This window comes from Megalopta genalis, chromosome 12 (genome assembly GCF_051020955.1).
Source record: "Megalopta genalis isolate 19385.01 chromosome 12, iyMegGena1_principal, whole genome shotgun sequence".
Taxonomy (NCBI): domain Eukaryota; kingdom Metazoa; phylum Arthropoda; class Insecta; order Hymenoptera; family Halictidae; genus Megalopta; species Megalopta genalis.
Window position 1 is genome coordinate 11,482,351 of NC_135024.1, and position 20,142 is coordinate 11,502,492.

Here is a 20,142-nt window from a genome sequence, read left to right on the forward strand (position 1 = left end):
AAAATAAAATGAGAACGTTTGAACGGTATGAGATAAGAAGAGAACTGGTATGAGATAAAAAGAAGAAAAATACAAAAAAACAAGCAAAATACATACAAAAGCGGAAGCTACGTCAGTAAACATCGGCAACATAATTAAGTTTGCTTTAAATGAGGTCGTGTTGCCAGTGAAGAACTCAACCTTTATAAAATATTTGTCAGATGAATTATCCACTCTGTTAATTGGATCTAATGGAGCATGTTTATAAACTGGGATCCACAAGAGAGGTAGTACGTAGATGGAACGTAAACATCGATCGAGACTGTAAGTTAAGAACAGGAAAATTCTCCTTTCATGATTTTATATATGTAGAAAGTTAAGATCAGAAATAGTACGTCGATCCTCGAGAGTGAGCACAGGTTGAGTTTTCGCAAAAGTACGATGTAATCGTGGTCAGTACGAGATATTAGCCGTCCTGTTTTACATGTTACTATAATTGGTATTTGTATTTAGATATGTATATGGAGAGACCAGATAACGGACGCGTATTCCAAGATAGCACGAACAAGCGTATTGTAAAGATATTAGATTGTACAGGATTGTTTAAATTCTCTGCTGTTTCTAAGGATAAAACCCAATGTCCTATATGTTCTATTGGCAATGTGTTGAATATATTCATTGAATAATAGATTAAATTAAAGGAGATCGCCAAGATCGCGGATAGGTGGTACAGTAAGGAGCACATACCTTTTAAATAAAACGATGTAACTTTTTTAAAACTGGGCTAATTGTAAGTGGCTTGAGTTTTCTTTAATGTTAGAAGGATTACTTTACTATATGATGATTAAAATACTTTCTTTCTTAATTTTGCTATTATTTGGAATGACAAAAAAAGATAAAACTCTCTTTTTTCACTTTTTGATCTGGCAGTGAGTTTATAAGGAAAATTTGAAAAATGCGTTTGATACTTCTCGTTAACTATGTACATGCTTTATTCATGTACGTGAATTATTCTTTAAATTTTCATTATAGGCTCACATAAAAAAGTGAAAAGACGAGAACTTTCTACATACTCTTTTTTAATTTCAAGTACTAGCAAAATTAAAAGATGATATTTTAGTCATTGTACAGTGAACTGATTCTTCGAATATTACAAAAATTCATGTCATTTAAACAAGTTTTGAGAAAGTTATACCAATTTAAATGTGTTTCTCGGTTTTGCTCGTTACAGCACATTGTTGTTTTTATGGAGTACTGGAAAATATAACAGGATGTTTATTGCTTATAAATCTAATTACTTGCCATTTGCTCAAGTTTAGTTCTATATTATTGGATGATCACCATGTATGTTTAAACAATCACTTATAATCGCTATTTATATTTATATTTCACTGCCGAGACACCAACGAATTAATTTTTATTTGTAAAAGGATGTATTCAATTTCGAAGAAGAAGAATATGACCTGCAAAAGGGATTTAATTAAAGGCGAGATGAATATGGCCCGCAGAACGATAAATTTGGATTGCAAAACCTGTAATGAAATATTTTATCGGATGAAGCATTATGTTGTTTTTACACATTATATTTAGAAAAATAGGATGTATAACACAGCAGATCAAAATGTCTGTCACACATATTCTGACATTCTTAAATACTGTAGAGTGCTTATTTTTCCGTTTATATATAATGATTCTTTCAGATATAATAATAATATACTAACAACGCAGTGGATTCTTGATAAATAATAACAGAATTCAGTTCTTCGAAATGCGAATATAAAAGTTTGCCTGTGTCGTTCTCTCCCATGTTCATGGTATTGGCAGCATCTGATACTTTTGCGGTCGTTTGTCCTTTAACAATTGGGACATCTTTTGTTCTTTAAATTTTCGCTTAACCTTTGACAATAAACAGTTGCGGCGTACACCTAAAAATGTCCAAAGGGATCATTATTTCTCCACGTTCAGCTCATTTTTTTATGCGGACAAACCGCGCCTGGAGGAATATTCGCGCGGCTGCCAAATTTCCGTATCCTGAATGTGTCTCACTCAATCCAGGTTTCCAACGAGAGCGTTAAAGGTGAAATGAAAGGAGGATGCTGGCACGATCAAGCTACTTTTTACTTCTATTAATCCTTGGACTGTGGCCTACAGTTATTTTAGTTCAGTGCATTTAAATGGTCACCTAATTAGTTAATATTTGGCAGTTCAATAAATTGCTCTTGCACTAAACACGAAAGGAAGACTAATAAGTCTACATGAAGTATCTTCAACAATATGTTTGGTAGAATTGATGAATAGAGCTGAGAATTCTTTATAAGCATTGTCAATTGTATAGTTGTGTCTATTAGCTATAAAAAAACATTTCTATATTTTATTTTATATTTCTATATAAACGTTTCTATCTGCAGAATATGATTCCGAAATAAAAAATATAGGTTTATGACAAAAAGAACAAGATTACTTTGAAACAACCTTGAGAACACCTACACATTAAGAAACTAGTAGTGCCATTTGACTCCTCACTCGAAATACTAATGGTCATGTGTTATTTTGGTTTTTTTTAAATGACGTGTCTACGAGATTTTTTACAATCTAAAATTATAATGGGACACCCTGTATAATAATGTAAAACAAGTAATGTATTTGGTTCTTGAAACTCTAACAGGTTACCAAGCTTGTAGCAATCAAAAATTTGTCTAAATACAGAAGTTGAAGAATTGAATTTTTGCCATAAAATTCCGTTTTCCAGACCACTGTGTCGTGTTACAATCTGCCTTGTCTTCCTATTCCTTAGAAAATTACAATCTGAGTATCAGTAGAATCTAGGTAACAGATCTAGGGTTTTCGATCATCGTGAGTGAAAACTATCAATTAATCGAAGAGTTGCAACTACAGATTATCTCAAGTGCCGAACACTCTTAAGATCAGACAAGAGAACTCGTAGATATGTTCTCGAGCTTTTCCTGTCGCCATATCGTATAGATAGTTTTTCAAGTCACGTTTTCACCATTTTCTACCACCTATCGAAATCTTCTCTCACTTTCTTCTGCCATTTTCACCTCCTGCACGCCACCATCCTTCAGAATTATTCGGACGTTAGTCTTCGTTCAATCAATCTACATGTGACACTGCATCGATCAATCGTCATTGCTTTAATTCCATCCATTGTTTGCAGTAAACCTACCATGTCAGTCAAAATGACCGTTCACCTACTTATTATCTTCATTTTTAAATCGCTGAAATTATGAAAACGAAAATTTATTCGTTTTCCCGACGAAACGATCAAATAACTTCCTATGTGCAAGCTTACAGTATAATAAAACTGGCGAAAAGTCAAAAAATAAATTTATTTCTACCATTTTTATAAAGAAATTTCAGAGTTTGGTAGGTTTAGTGTTAAGTTATTTAAACAAAACATTTAGATTATTTCAGACAGTTTTCGAGAGATCAATTATCAGGCCAAATTTTAAATAATTGCACTAAATTGTGACGGATAGGAAAATAGTACAACCCTAAAAATCTTTCACATTCACGCACCTACAATATTAATTAATGATAATATTAAATGATTTATATTAATTTATAATATTAATTATTGATTAATAACAATTTATGGCAGAGATAAATCAATCTCCGTGACAATTTGCTTTCCAATCATTTCTAAACATTTAATATACAATCTGTGTAAAAAGTATACGTACACCTTTCAAAATGGAATAACTTTTTACACCGACTGTATGTTCATATTGAGAAAAACCTTAGTCGTACATCCACAAGAATCTACCAGAACATCGCAAAATATCCTTGTGCAGATCGATCAATACGTATGTCCCTGAATTTTGTTGGATCAGTTTTTTTAATTCCATCGAATTAATTTGTGTGCATGAATATCGTAAGAAACTCTGTTGCTGAATTGATTTGTTACGCTTATAGCCCGCAAAAACGATCGTTTGAAATTTTATGGGTCATATACAAACTACATTCGGAAGAGATATTGCGATGAATCTAGTAAGAACGGTTTCACATTTAAATAATACAACCATTTCACTTTGTTATAAAAAAAACTACCCCGAATTGGAAGGGATGGAAACAATATTTCAATATTAATCATTAATCTAAGACTACCATTACTACCTGTGCGATCATTAAGCATTACGTTTGATACATTAACCCGAGAAAGATAACCTACGTCGCAGAGGCGCCTGCGAAGACTGTTGATTTTTGTTAATTTTTCATAGAGGTCTAGTGATTTAAGTTTAAAATTACTTAAAATATAAAAAAATATAATATAAATGCATTTTATTTTTACAATAATGCCAAACCTTTAAAATGACTAGATTAACTTAAATAAATATCCATTGTTAGTATAAAATTGACGCCTTAGAAAAGCATGCGCCTCTGAAGCGTATGGTTATCTTCTACGTACGTTGTCATATGGTTATCTTTCTAGGGTTAAACGATATTATGCATGGTCGATACGTTGAACCATTTTTATGAAATTCTCATTTTCATAAGTCATTTTACGAAAATTAAATTTAAAGAGAAATTACAAATGTAAAATGGGACGAATGCAATATGATGCGTCCGATGCAAGACTTCGGCTAACATTGAGAATTGACGAGCAAATTGTGAACACATATTCTAGAACTTTATATACTTACACATAGAAGACTGAAGAATACGATCATGATGGATTCCGCAAAAACAACTTAATTCGAATTAAGATGTTTTTGTACCCAATGGCACATTTGTTTACACTCGGAATACCTAGGTGTTCACATAATTGAAGTAACGCACGAAAGTAGTTCAGATAATAGGAGTTCACCAAAAGTTCACTGCATCGGACATTGCCAAAAATTTCGTACCAATAAATGGAGTTCGGATAAGTGAATTTCTACTGTATATCCTCTAAAGGACCATTTCGACTCAAATACAGTTGGTATAGAAAGTATTCGTACAGTTTTTAAAACGGAATAACTTTTTTATAATTAGGTCAAACGGTCTAAATCTTTTTCTGGATGTTAGAGTGATTAGTTTACTAGTTAAAATTTTGTAAAAAATTATTTTCAAAAATTGCAATTCGTTGGCATGATAAAAAGAATTAAAAATTATGTTTTCTCAACTTTTTCGCCTGAGCCTGAAATTTAAAAAAATTCATTTTAAAGATCTCTCGGTAACTTACATGCATGCTGTAAACATCCACTGTATATGTGAATTGTTTTGAAGCGTTCCAAGACTTTGGTATCCAGAATCTACACTGTTTTCAAGTTTCATTCACGTCAGTTAGTTTTCTTTTAAATTTAATTTAAAATTGTTTGTAAAAAATCGACAAGCATAAATGAATATATTATTTATCTGACATTAGAGAAATTTGTGCCCACGTCGTATGGACCTTCCAGGTCTGATTTATTGTGGCGCTACCTGTATACATTGAAAGCAAAGATTAATGGCGCATATCTAAAGCTAAGATTTGGCTGTAGTCTTAGTTTCTGCAAACTTTAACTCGTGAATTGCGTTTAGGTCGAGTACTACGCTCCAAGAACAGTATAGAGCTAGAGCGAAAGCTTTGTTCCTAATTAAGACTCTAAGGCTTTCAGTTTAACTGGTTGCAGGGTGCACTGGTCGAGTGCTGGAACTCAATTGAATTCGTAAGTTTGAAATTAAAATCGTTTCTATCATGGTAACCATACAGAGTGTTATACCAAAAAATGAACACCTATAATCGTATTGTTTTAGCCATGAAACGCAGTGGTGTGCATAATTATAGGCTCAAAGTAACTTTTACATTGTCACTGACATCTAACCGAAGTTAGATATGCCTGGTAATGTAAAGCACAATTTTTGTTATCATTAAATGAAAAAGAAACAATTAATATTAACACTATGCTGTCCGCAGATCTTAGATATGATTCTTTTGTTTGACGCCGGCATAATAGCTTGGAAATTTTAGATTTTAAAAAGAATTTCGAAGATGGCGGTAATATAAATTCCTAAAATTAAGATAAGTCATCCAAGAATTTTCGTACTTAATTCTTAATTAAATAAGCACAATGCTATAGTTAGTTTGCTGCCTTTTAACACCCGAGAAATATAGCTCAAATGTTATTTCAATTTTTTTAAATGGCACCAAAGTGGTACCACCGACATACAACAGATAGTTTTTGCATGGTACCAGCGTGGTGCCACCGGACAGCATATAGTGTCATTATTGAATTATTTCATTTAATTGTCATTAATTTTACTTTTTTTAATAATTTTTAAAAATATCTTATTCAAAAGATGTGTTTGCACTGCGTAACTCATTTTCTAAGAAAAGTTGACTTACACCGATTCGCATCTGAACCGACCGTATATTTTTAACCATTTTCAAATTGCACCTTCGTTTATTTGCACTAATTTTTTCCATTCGGGTTCAACAGATTCACGATTTTTTATGCATTTCAGTACACTAAGATACTAATATGGAAGCTACGCGTATTATAAAAACAGATACAAGTAACATATCGATTACATTGTTTAATGAAATATATTACAGCAGGGTCGAGTAATCGATTGCTCACCATCGTACAACTCCGGTTCCTCGAACTGCTGCTATTCCTGTACCAATTTTCACATACTCCAGCCACGATAGGGGAATACGTCTTCTTGTACTACTTTAATACTACTTATTTAAGGCTATCGTTCGGCCAGTGGTATAGGACGATGTATTTTTCCACTACGGCTTGAGAGGTTCCACATGGTTCGAGAAGCTGGCAGCCGTGAACAATCAGTTGCCCAGATCTCTACTGTCGAGAAGCTTCCTTTTTACGGAAAAATATATTTGGAAACAAGTGAAATATGGGTACCCACATTTAATTAATAGACATGATTGTGAATTTCACCGCAAACAGCTGCTGTGACAGAGAATTACACGAGATATATTGTTAGGTATTATTTATTATATACATATCTGATTTATAATATTTATTGATAGATTTCTTTGCAAATGTATGTTTATTATGTTGGTACGTTCATTTTGTATTCTTTATATTCCTTCATCGCGTCTTAATTTTCTCTCGAGACAAATGATTTTATACAGAAAATATTGCAACGATGTTATACATATTAATATGTATAATACATATTAATGATGGTGTAATATAGTATAGTTCTCAGAACACTGTAAATATACAGTGCTTAGAGAAAATACATGTTTGTAAAAGTTGCACAAGTATGAATATCACATGTCGAAATTCTAATTAGGAATAATGAATGATGTTAGAGCTCAGCACTAATGTTCTTTATGACACGAACGTACCTAGCCGGCTGTTTTTGAGCTTAGGATTTTTAACACTTAGCCGACCGCACGCGCCACAGAGACCTGTACAGTTTCCACCGCGTTCGGGAAAGCCAAACTGCGCTGTCCACCGCGCATTTTTCTGAGGTAGCACGGACTGAAATTCGCTATTTGAAATCAAAAACGTCCGAAAATTATTTATGCGATCAATTATATCTTACAGTAACAATTTCGTTCAACGATTTCACATATTGCTTATACAAAATTTGAATTTAAAAGTTTATAATAATTATTTTTTAATGGTTATTCAAAAAGTATAGTTAATAGAGTCAGAAAATTAAGGACAGTAAAGATGACGGATAAATAACGTAACTCAAATATGAAACAAAAAAGCAGTAATATATCGTGATATTCAGGCATTGTGTTGATGAATGCAGTTCGACCATATGCTTCAGTTCAACTCTAATATTATCTTCTGTCCAATCATCGACGCCATTGACAATAACATTTGATTCCGAGTCATCGGCGGAATCATCTTCCGATTTACTCAAAAGGATTCGTCGATTAGTCTGATATATGGTAACGATGGTGCTATTATTGTCGTCAACTTCACAATCACTTATCAGTAGATCAATGTCTTCAGAACAGTCTGATAGTATGTCCATAAACAACTCATCACTTGAATTGTCACTCATATTTCTGGACATTTTTAGGGATATTTTTTCTATACTTCGTTTCACACCACTTGTTGAGAGTCACAGCAAGGAGCTTAGCTTCTACACTAATATTTGCAAGTTGAGCGGAGTCTTATATATTCGAAAAAGTCGTGAGAGTGAGGTGTAGGTAGCATTTCGATTTCTAATGGGTGTGGTGTTGGTGTGCATTTTATTATATGTTGTACTCTATAGAAATAAGAAGCTCTATAGAGAAAGAAGCGTTCCTCAGGTCAAAATGGTAGATCTACCCGATCGGTCGGCCACCGACTAGCTTGGAAATAGGTAGATCTACCCGATCGGTCGGCTAAGTGTTTAATAACACCTGGTATGCATTTTGGACGTAAAGTGTTTGCCGGCCAAGAGTGCGCATGCTCTATTGCTTGATTTTTGGGACTTCGCTTCCCTCGGCCTCGATGGCCAGGACGTGTTATAAAAAAGGAACAGTTCCGAAGGGTCAGCCTGGCATTGTTTTATGCCAGTGATGTCTAGAGGAATTTTCCTACCTTTGCCAAAGCCTTGCGGCCGCTCCCACCTCCCATACACCAGCACCCACCCAGAAAGACGCGTTAAGGGCGCAAGGGAAGGGTGTCTGCTTTAAAACAGGCTCACTGGTTGGCTATTGCCAAAAATCAAGGAAAACCAATCAGCGAGTATTAGAAATGCGTTGGACGGGTAGCAGTCTATCACGAAGGAAAATATTCTCTAATAGACCATAGTTGTAACAGAATTCGCAGAACTAAGACCTCCTGACCAAGGGTGTAGTGTAGTCGCGGGCTGAATACAAAATTTCAAGCAAAATCCGGTTCTTTATTTTTATATATAGTCCACATATATAGCGTCATAATTTGTCGCTATTACTGACGACGCTGTGACGCCCTAACAAATGACGTATGTAATATATTACACATGTATTACATTTTTTGATATTCCTCTAACACGTCCTTAATTTTCGTACCAGATAAATGATTTGATGTAGGAAACATTGTAATAATATTATATAATGTTTACCACAATGCATCGGACAACAAAATATAAGAAACATTTATATTACGGGTGAAAATGATACCGCGTGAGCTGTATCGCGTTGCATACCATCTGTAATCCGAGAATTAAACAAGTAATCATGGTGCAATACGTGATCAAAGAATATACAAATATGATATTTTCATTCGGAGTGTGCGATCGAACTGTATCTGCTGTTATTTCGTAATATCGGTTATTAAGTACACAGTTACTATACTAGATAATCTCCGTGATATCATTTGTACTGTGAATTTCGAAACAGTTTGTATACGTAAGTGTTTACCGTAATAAAGTATTAAGACGGCATATACAGGGTGTCCCAGGTTTTAATGTTCAAACTTTGTTAGTGTATTCTATGGCACAAAGTAAGAAAAAAATGTTATGTAAACATAGGTCATATAGAGCTTTATTAAGAAGTTATAACAAAAATTCAGAATAGGAATAGTAATCAACTTACGAGCATTGGCTTGAATGGATCAGCACATGCCGTGTGTTTATGTAAGCTGTGTTTATTAATACATTTCGAAATGTATTAACCGTTGTTGACAATACATGATTGACATCGATCGAAGATTTTCTTTATTTTTTATTTTTTTTTTAGTTGGTTACTATTCCTATTCTGAATTTTTGTTATAACTTCTTAATAAAGCTCTATATGACCTAGGTTTACATAACATTTTTTTCTTACTGTGTGCCATAGAATATACTGACAAAGTTTGAACATTAAAACCTGGGACACCCTGTATATTTATATCGTACATATTTTTCATCCCGTTCATATAGTACATAGAATTGTTAACATAAAATTTATTTATACCTTGCTAAACCTCTGTTCGCATTAAATATTACACATGTTTGTTGAACGAAATTTCTATTAAAATTTTGTTATAAAAGCACGCTATACTTCACTAGATCTTTAAGGTCTAAAATTATGTACAAATGTACACATTCGATACACGTTACGCGACGCATCTAGCGAAAAAGGAAAAAAGTTATCTTCGGTTATCTGGGATAGAGGGAAACTGGTGCAACTTATCCTCGAACACGGAGTCTTCAAGAAATCTATCGATCGACGGAGAAATGCTAGGCGTAAAAACCGTTCCGTTCGAGTGATTCCACGAAAGTGTGCGTCGCTGTCGATGCGTGTACGTGATCGTCTGTTCGCTTAGTAGAAAATCTACCGAGCTTGCCGCGTTTTCCTGTTTCTCGTCTAAGCTCCAAGTATCCTTGACGGGAGTATGGCTTGGGAACAATTTCTATACCGTTCGTATTGATTCGAATAAATGCGGCGAAGATACTTGTAGGCACGTACTACACGGCAGAATTTGCTGAAGACTGTTGCATCCAACGTATCCAACTTAACTCGTATATGTATGACCATGCTTCGCGATTTTATCCTTTCAATCGTCCGCCACGATGGAAATTCATAATCGTGCCTTCGAATCGGTGCAATTTGATTGAAATTCTAATTAAATTCGACGCGGAGCTATGTGAATTAGGGATTGGTGATTCTTGCCAAAAAATTGATTCTTAAGTCGATTTTAAGTCGCAGCGTGAAAGATTCACTAGAAGATCGAAACTTGAAATATTGATTGTGCGAAAAGCAATTCGGAAAAAGTCGATCGACCTAAAATGCAATGCTTCAATACTTGTGGCACTTTAGAACCGATTTACAAAATCAAGTTTTTCATTAAGAGAGTAACTTGATATTAAGGACATACAATTTATAACACTAATGGATGTGTGTGTGTGTGTGTGTGTGTGTGTGTGTGTGTGTGTGTGTGTGTGTGTGTGTGTGATGCAATAAATATTATTATTATTATATTTGAATTCTAAACAAGAATCCATGGTAGTTACATCCTGATTGTATGTTGTTACATCCTGATTACAATCGTGACTATTACACATTATTTGTGTAAGTGAATTTATAAAGAACAATGTTCAAATAATGGGTACAAATTTTATATTCCCTTTCAAATACTCTATCAATCTTTTGCTGTATTAATTGTGCTAGAGATTACAACTGAGCGGTGTTTCCTAATTGATACTTTTACGTTGCAGGTCAGTCACCTCAGCTTTATAGCTTAAGATTTAGGTTGTAGGTAACCAATTACCACAACCTAAGCTTTATGTTTAATCTAAATATATTTAAATATATAAATATACACACACATATATTTAAATGTAAAGGTAGATATAAATGTAGATTTAAATGTAGACATAAATATATCTGAATGTTAACCTAAATGTTACAAAATGAACGGGATTTAAGAATTCAGTGATCGCGAATACATTTACAAATTAGACCTCATTGAATTTTATTCCTCCACTCGAGCCAGATTGTTTCTGCTTCTAGGTGCAGTTTTAACGATCAGTTTCACAGAATGTCGTGGAAAATGTTCGAGTTGAATAAAAAATCTCGCAAGAACAGGATATTAGAAGATGTAGCGGACAAATTGGAAGAGTTACGAAGCGAGTGCAGTAAAAGTGCGCACTCTCTATGCGTAAAGTTTCCCTTTTTTTACAATGACATTAAGGAGAGCCATGCGACAAGCTGGAATGAGGGATATCACGGTATGAAGATAAAACGAGACGCTGACGCAGGCGGAGTAGGTCTGGAAACCGGTCGATCCTTTTGGAGTCGTTTAGCAAATACACTTCCGAGCTTTACTCTACCCACGATTGAAGAACTCGCTCTCACTAGGTTCTTCGAGCTGGAAGAAGAGCTAGCGGAGGAAGGATAGGGATACATAAAAGCGGGCTAGCCACTTTACTCAACGAATTTTCTACAGTAGTGCTGGCCGAGTAGTCGTATCTCATTGTCTGTGCACGCAACTTCGAACCACGAACTCGCTACGTTTCACATAGGTAGTTACAACCACTGCGGGCGAGATATTTTCTGAGGTACCATTTTCTGGAAGTAGACAAGCTGAAACAAATTTTCTTTTCTTATCAACTCTTTCTACGTTACCCCGCGATACCACATTTTCGTAGTATTCAAATACACTACTGACAATGACGCTTTGATATCAAATCACTAGCTAGCCCGATGAAGAAGTACGAGACACTTGGAAGTGGAAAAACAACATATTCACTTTTAATCTTTTAACAGGATCTGATTAATCGATAAACTCGGATAAACGACACTCATCCCATTCTCTCTTCTTGGTCATTTCGTACAACAGACACGAACACACACAGCCGCGAATATAGTACAGAATATAGAATAAACTATATCACTTTCTGTACCATATGAAACGTTAAGTATCGTTTGATGTATATGAACAGGTACCTTTGTTTTACCGTGTTATGAAGGACAATAGAAATGAATTTATATATAAAAGTGCAATTATGTGAATATACAGGGTGTTTCAGTAAAGCTATTACCAAGCAGTATCTCTGCAATATCTCTTCTTAAAGGTTATATTTTTTGAGAATACAAGATCGTCGATGGTTCTTCAAATAGAATAACATATTTCTATCATTATATTATGATAGAAAAATGATCTATAAAAATAATCTATAGTAAAAATAATCTATCATAAAAATGATCTATAGTGACATGCCGTTCACGTGACTTTGAGTACGAATAAATCTTAGAACATTTAGAAATGAGCACGAATGCTGAAATAACTTCAGCAAAAAGAGATCAACAATGAAAAATTTACTATAGTTATATATATATTTTAAGACATATAAGTCAAAACTTTCAAAAACGAAACTTGCGCCACTATGATTCTAATCCATTTATATTACAGTGAAGTCAACAATACACTGTTAATATTGCAATATTGTTTTATTTAGTGTATACCGTGAATTAAAAAAATAAACAAAAAAGTACAAAAAAATAAAAATTGGAAAAATAAAATAAAAATAACAAATTAAAAAATTATAAAAGAATAAAATTGGTATATATATATATTTATTATAGCTATTATTATATTATTAAAGCTCTATTATATATTTTTATTGCTTTCGCAAGTTAAAATCTCACCCCTCAAATTATATTAACTAAATTATATAAATTATAACATTAACGTTACTAGAATACAGAACATTATTAAAATTTCCCTGTAATAATCTGATCTCGCATCGGTGCCGCTCACGCGTCTGAATAATTCGGAGCAATTTTCCCAAATTTATCGACTGCCTGATTCCGTTCCAGGTTTGTTCGCATTCCACAGCTCCCTGATTTCGCGTCAGGTTTGTACGCATTCCACAGTCCCCTGATTTCGTATCAGGATCGTTTGTACGTTATCCAACCTCCCAGATTCCGTATCGAGTTTACCTGCGTTTCTCTACCGACCGCTCCACCAACTCCTTGATTTCGCATCGAGTTCGGCTGCGTAGCGATTCCCTGATTTTGCATCAGATACGTCCACGAAACCTCACATTTTCCTAGCAGCTCGCTGACTTCGTTTCTGGCTCGTACGTGCAACTACTTCGTCATAAACCAATCTCACCGGCAACACTAGCGGCTCGAGGCGTAGACGCGTAATACTACATTGATGTGATCCGTTAGTATATTTGGCATCGCACTCGGTAGAAAAAGTTTGCGTACACCCTTCACAACCGAATAATCTTCTAACAATTGGTCCGAACGACTTAGATTATTTCAGGTATTAGAGGAACCACTTTACTAGACTATGAGCAAAAGGCAAAAATTGCAATTGGTTGGAATGGAAAAAAATATAAATGGCAATGTTTCTCAACTTTTTCATTGCATCGGATTCGGTTAACGTTGTTGTATGAAGACTGCGTATTTTATGAATTTATAAAGGAAAAGGACAAGCGAAATACAGAACAGCGAAGACATCAGAACAACGTATGTCTCGTTACCTTATGTATTTAACCCTAGAAAGATAACCATATGACAACGTACGTAAAAGATAACCATACGCTTCAGAGGCGCATGCTTTTCTAAGGTGTCAATTTTATACTAACAATGGATATTTATTTAAGTTAATCTAGTCATTTTAAAGGTTTGGCATTATTGTAAAAATAAAATGCATTTATATTTTATTTTTTTATATTTTAATTAATTTTAAACTTAAATCACTAGACCTCTATGAAAAATTAACAAAAATCAACAGTCTTCGCAGGCGCCTCTGCGACGTAGGTTATCTTTCTCGGGTTAAACTATCGAAAAAAGATATACTTTTCTATTTAATTCATCTTTTCTATAATTGATGCAAACAATTTTGATTAAATTTTCAGCATCTATATAAGTTAGCTTAGATAGAACAATTCAAAAGTATTATTGTTTATGTTATTCCAATCAATTTGTTCAGACATTTTTCTAAATCGAGACAAAATTGGATTCTTCTGTCATTAAAATCTAGGTACGAAGTTAAATGAAGCCATACAGAATTGTCACGTTCTATTAAAGGAATTATCGAGAACGAGCAAGTGATAGAACGTAGCTGTGATAGAAATCATAGTGCACGGGGATGACGGAGAAAATTTATGCTTCGTGGAAGAACAGACGGGAGATCGCTAGGAGAGAAAATTTACGAGACAGGTGTACGATATTCCGCGTGCAATTGCGCGTTATTTTGTCGTGTGAAACAACACGGATCAAAGGAATCCGGTGTGTCACGCGTCTCGTCGCTTCTAGACAAACATCCATGTTCCGGATGTCGTCGCCCGGATGCGCGACGACCGTGTTTGTATTCGATTTTTTCATTTCTCGGAACCACGGTGCAAGAACGAGAGGTGGGCCGACATCATTCATCCTGCTATGATCTTAACCCTTAAATGCATATTGTTGCCAATTGTCTACATTTCGGTTCCATTTAATTTTATTCAAAAACCTGAGTATGTGCGTTTCCGAACACACGTTGATAACAATAGACAATAGACCATGTGTGAAATAAAAGACTTGACATTACTTTTGGCGAGTAAGTGATATGTTTTTTGACATTTGGTGGGTGATAACCTTCAATGTGTTACTTGGAGAGATATTTTCTTTTTCCGAGTTTCACGAACTGAGTGCATCAAATGCAAGGTTGCTTCGTGTCACAACAAAAATCGCAATTGCTTTGCTGCATTTCATTTATAAATAATGTGAAAATTCCTATACTAATAGATAATATAAATACATGACCATTTGTGTTTACGTCTGCAATAATTTTAATAATAAACGCATATTGTTGCCAAAAGTCTACATACAACTTTTTTTCAAAATAAATACTCAATATTATTACCTAGATTTTTTTATTTATTTTTTACGTAACCTATGACTACATTCCTATAAAAAACGATTTTCTAAAATTCAAAACAAAAAATCATGCATTTAAGGGTTAAAGGTTTACTTTTGTTATAGCCGCTAAGTGCTGTAGTGAAACTTTCGTATAATTGGTTTATATTTTGCGTGTGCGTGTGTGTGATACCGAATACAGTAACATTAACGTAGTAGTGTCACACTTATACAAATTTAACACACTGCAGTCGAAGCCATTTTAACTCGAAATCCAAAATAGTTTTACTAATTAAATGATTAAATGATAAAACTTTCCGTTTTATATAACTTAGTGCATTGTATACATATGAAATAGAATTTTGTGACTCATGCAACAGATTCACTTCTAACAGTTTCTTAAATGTAGACAAATGTGAATATTATTTTCAAATGAGATATAACAATTTTTATTGGTGTCTTAGAATCGCCACTCGAGTGCAAAGAGATAATTTAAAAAAGTAATGTATCGGCGAGCATCGATTAGCACTTCTCGCTGGAACTCGTGGTAGCAAATTTTAAATGCTCGGAACACTAACCAGATGATATTGACCTAAAATCTACAGTTGCTCGCAATATTTATCCAATATGAGAGTAACAGTGTTGAGTGAAGAATGTATGTAAGTATCGGTGAAATACCATTAAAATCTATCTTCAAAATGAACGAAGGTATTATCAAAATGAGTAGAAATATCATCAAAATGAATAAAAGTATCATCAAAATGAATAAAAGTATTATCGAAACGAATGAAAGTATTATCGAAATGAATAAAAGTATTATCAAGATGAATAAAAGAATGATCAAAATGAATAAAATTGTCAAAATGCAAAGAAATATTATCGAAACGTATAAAAGTTCGTATATTTGCAACTTCGAAATTGTAACAGGGGACGTTTGTAAAATCCAAAAAATACGAAAGTTTGCACACAAGAAAAGTAGGTTATGTCTAACACAAGCGTAGTTCTTGTTGGTATGGTTTTTCGGTTTAAAAGGGCGAAAACGGCCTTCAGTGACTGAGTGAAATATCTCAAGCACAGCAAATGATGTTAAAAAAAAGTTAAAACAAAATTTGCATAGTTTTATCATGTGTACAAAAATCTGTATAAAAAGGTCTCTTTAAAAAAAATGGTTAAACTATACGTGTCGAAGTATCTCCTTTTATTTTTACATTGCTACATTCTCTGTTTTCAACATTTTCGTTTCTCTGTATATGTACATACACTTGCCTTTATGACGCATATCCTATCAATGTCTAGCTTAAAAAAAACATTCCTTTACGTCAAGACCAATCTCATTGAACCTTTAATTATAATACCATAATTAAAATAACACCGTCGACACAGTTAGGTTTTTGCGTATGAAATAGCGGTTTTTCAATTTAAAATTTACTTAGAAATCAGCCACTTCATGTACCATGGTTCCCATGTACCCCATTACCATGGCTCTATCGTATACAATTTTCTTCTTTGCTTTGAAATTTTATTGTTATTTCACTTCAAGTAATAAGATATTGCGAAAGTCATGATAATTTCATGTGATCTTTTTTATTATTGTTTAAATATTATTAGTTTCGATCTCTACGCAGTATCATTTCGATATAAAAACGAAAAAATGCTAGGATGAATAGGATGCGAACGGAAAGTGAGGCATGAATTCTTTCGCGTCCGAGGCGAACCGACTTTTTTTGTGACCAACAGTGTATGCTGCACCATAGATCGTTATTATCTGTAGGTAAGGCTAGAAAAACAGAATGAGGGAAAACAGGATGCATTTGTCCTCTTCTTTCCGGACAACACAACACCGGCGTATCTGTTTCGTGAAACGCTGTCTAGATACGAGAAAGGCAGGATGAAACGTCCGGATGAGCCTCTGCATGCACACCAACGTAGAATATCTTTGCGTAACGCTGTGCAAGCCCCCATTATGACCGTTACTTCCGCCTATCTTAAAACTTTTTATACTTTATTTATCCCGTAGCTCGTCTTTAAAAAATGATACACGCAACATGTCCTAACGTAACAAGCAAGTAACTGTATCAGAATCATGAAGAAAGTAATTATTTCATTTATGTAGACTGCCGATTCTACGCATTTCTGACAAAAAATGGCTAGCTGCAATTTAAAATGGTAAAAAGTTTAAAAGAATTTAAGAGTATCGATATATCACGCTTATCATAATAATATATATATAATAAAATAGAATATATAGAATATAGAATATATAAAACATAGAATATATAGATAATATATATATATATTTCCTTTTATTATATTATTATGAGAAGCGTGATATATCGATACTCTTAAATTCTTTTAAACGTTTTACCATTTTAAATTGCAGCTAGCCATTTATATATATATGTAATATAATATAATATAATAAATGTAATATATATATATAGAATATAATAAAGGGAAAGCAAATATTTGATTATCTTCTGTTACAACTTTTATTTTGCATAAAAATCTGCACAGTGCAGTTGTTGTTGGCTTATACGAGGTTCATACGCTAGTTAATACGGGTGTGTATGTATTATACTATACTGGTTGTTCGTAAAATTTTTGTATCATATTTCGTTTTCATTTTCAATACATTTACAAATTTTGATCGTAACTTTTTGTTTCAGGTACTTCCTAATGTGTACATCTAGATAGAGTACCTCATGAAGAGTGGGTGAGTTTTTGAAAAGACATTACATTTTCCATTAGGTTATTTGAGAGATATTTCGTATACTTCACAAAGATTGCCAATAACATTAAAGGCATTATGCTGTATCAATAGATTTATAATTACTCTATCCACTTAATCTTTTGTATTTGAATAACAAATAAATAATTCTTATTAAACTTTAATTGATTGTGTACGAATCAGAAAAGTGTCATATGATGTATACTCTGAAACGTAGAGTATACTATATAATATAGCAAAAAAAGTATAGAGCAAAATATTGTATAGCAATATCTATTATAAATATAAATATTATATAAATATAATATAAAATATTATATAAATATAATATAAAATATTATATATCAAAATCTATTCTTGGACGAATTAAAGGGATGAGGCAAGTCGTTGCCAAAAGTATATCGAAAATCAAATATTAATTATTTTACAGAAACATAAAATCGATTACAGTATACAAGGGTATCAAATGTAACAGTATATTAATATATTGCTAGCTATTGTTATCTATTGCAAATCTAGTGATTATTGATTAAAAAGCATGCTTCTTTAAATACTTTTCAATTTATTTACTATATTCTGCTATTACATTGGAAACTAGAAATACATCTTATTTTCAACAGGATCGTGATCCAAAGCATATAACCTACGTAATGCGTCAATGCCTTCAATACAATACACTCCATACGTTAAGGTGCCATTTCCTTTCAGTGTCAGGGCCATGCAACTAACTTATCCGTCAGATGCTTTAATACAGATGCAATGTTCGCCTGTAAGCGATTTTCAACTAACGCGATTTTTCAAAATTGCAGCAAATTATTTATATTTTTTGAGGTGTTAGAGTGACTAATTTGCTAGACAAAAAATGAGTAATAAAATCTGTGAAACAATCGCATTTGGTTAGATCGGTATAAAACGATTTAAAAAACGTTTTTCCAATGTATACGACGAATAAAAACATTATATAAATGCAAACAAATACAAAATAAATAATTAAAATAAAGAATACTGAAATAAAACAAAAATTAAAAAATTATAAAAAGATAAGATTAATATTTTCGTTGGCAAAATACAAATTTTTATCAGTTACTTAGATCTATATAAAGCATTGATCAAAATTTTTGTTATATGCTCATGTAAAAATGTTGAAAAAACATCACATTCTTTATTCTTTTCTTTGTCATTCTAACCAATTGCAATTTTTACAAAAATGTTTATACTGATTGTCTTCTAAATTAATCAGTCCAATATTTGAATAAAATTCAAATCGTAATTCTTAAAAAGTGATTGCGTTTTAAAGAGTGTCCGAATATTATCATTGCTCATTGTAACTAATATTTTGTATAAAATCTGAATGGTCGATGATGAATCAATGCACGACTAAAAAAATGCGAAGTGTAATTCTTTTTAGTTTTGTGGTATTTTTAATGATTACGGCTACATTTGGGTGGATCATCCTGTATATTAATTTCTTGCATACATGCCCAGTAATATTGTATCATATTAAATTGAATCGAAACTTTCAGCTATGACTCTTTATGTTGTCATTGACTTTACTATCAAGTTCCGCATAAATCGTATAAACTTTACAGTCTTCACGCTATGAGATTACTAGCTAGTTTGTATGCTTAGATATACATATATGTATGTAGCATAATTCACCCAAGAGAGAACACTTCCCAAGAGTTTTAACTGCCGGAATCGTGGTAAATCTTGCAAACAAACTTATGCTAATTAAATAGCAACGAAATGCAGTAATTGCCAGTAATTATACTTAATTTACTGTGAAATGAACGAAGCACTGTAGCACCGAGTAGCCGCTATTAACAGGGCTCATTACCATTTAATTGGATACACGACATTCTTACTGGTCGTAAAATAACCGATAGATTATTTTGACTAAGTTTCCTCTCACGTTCTCAAGTATTTTATGAGTTTCCACCTTATGCGCCTTTATCGATGCATGTATGTTGCTAACTCAATTTGCTTAGACGCTTACGAACAGATTCATAACCTTAATGTGAAATGGAACAAGCGCAAAATTAGTCACGATTAAAGTTCATAGAAGCTCCTATGTTAATTCAATAGTTTCTAACATTTCCAATCTTTATACAAGGTGACCCCGAAAACGTGGTACACGGATGATGATTCTACATGCAAAAATAAGTCGAGAAAAGAATAACATTTTTTTGTATCTTAAGCTTCGTGTTACAGATAGATTATT

At 33.2% G+C, this 20,142-nt stretch overlaps 1 protein-coding gene across 4 annotated transcripts in view; it reads left to right on the forward strand.

The window, feature by feature from the left end:
• The window catches only part of LOC117222967 (opioid-binding protein/cell adhesion molecule), a 727,814-nt gene that overhangs the window by 220,899 nt on the left and 486,773 nt on the right, over positions 1-20,142 (forward strand). For all 4 annotated transcript variants that reach the window (XM_076525588.1, XM_076525593.1, XM_076525589.1 and 1 more), the window contains one exon: positions 17,860-17,906. The gene's annotated coding sequence lies outside the window, so the exon portion shown is untranslated. The remainder of the gene's footprint in view (positions 1-17,859; positions 17,907-20,142) is intronic.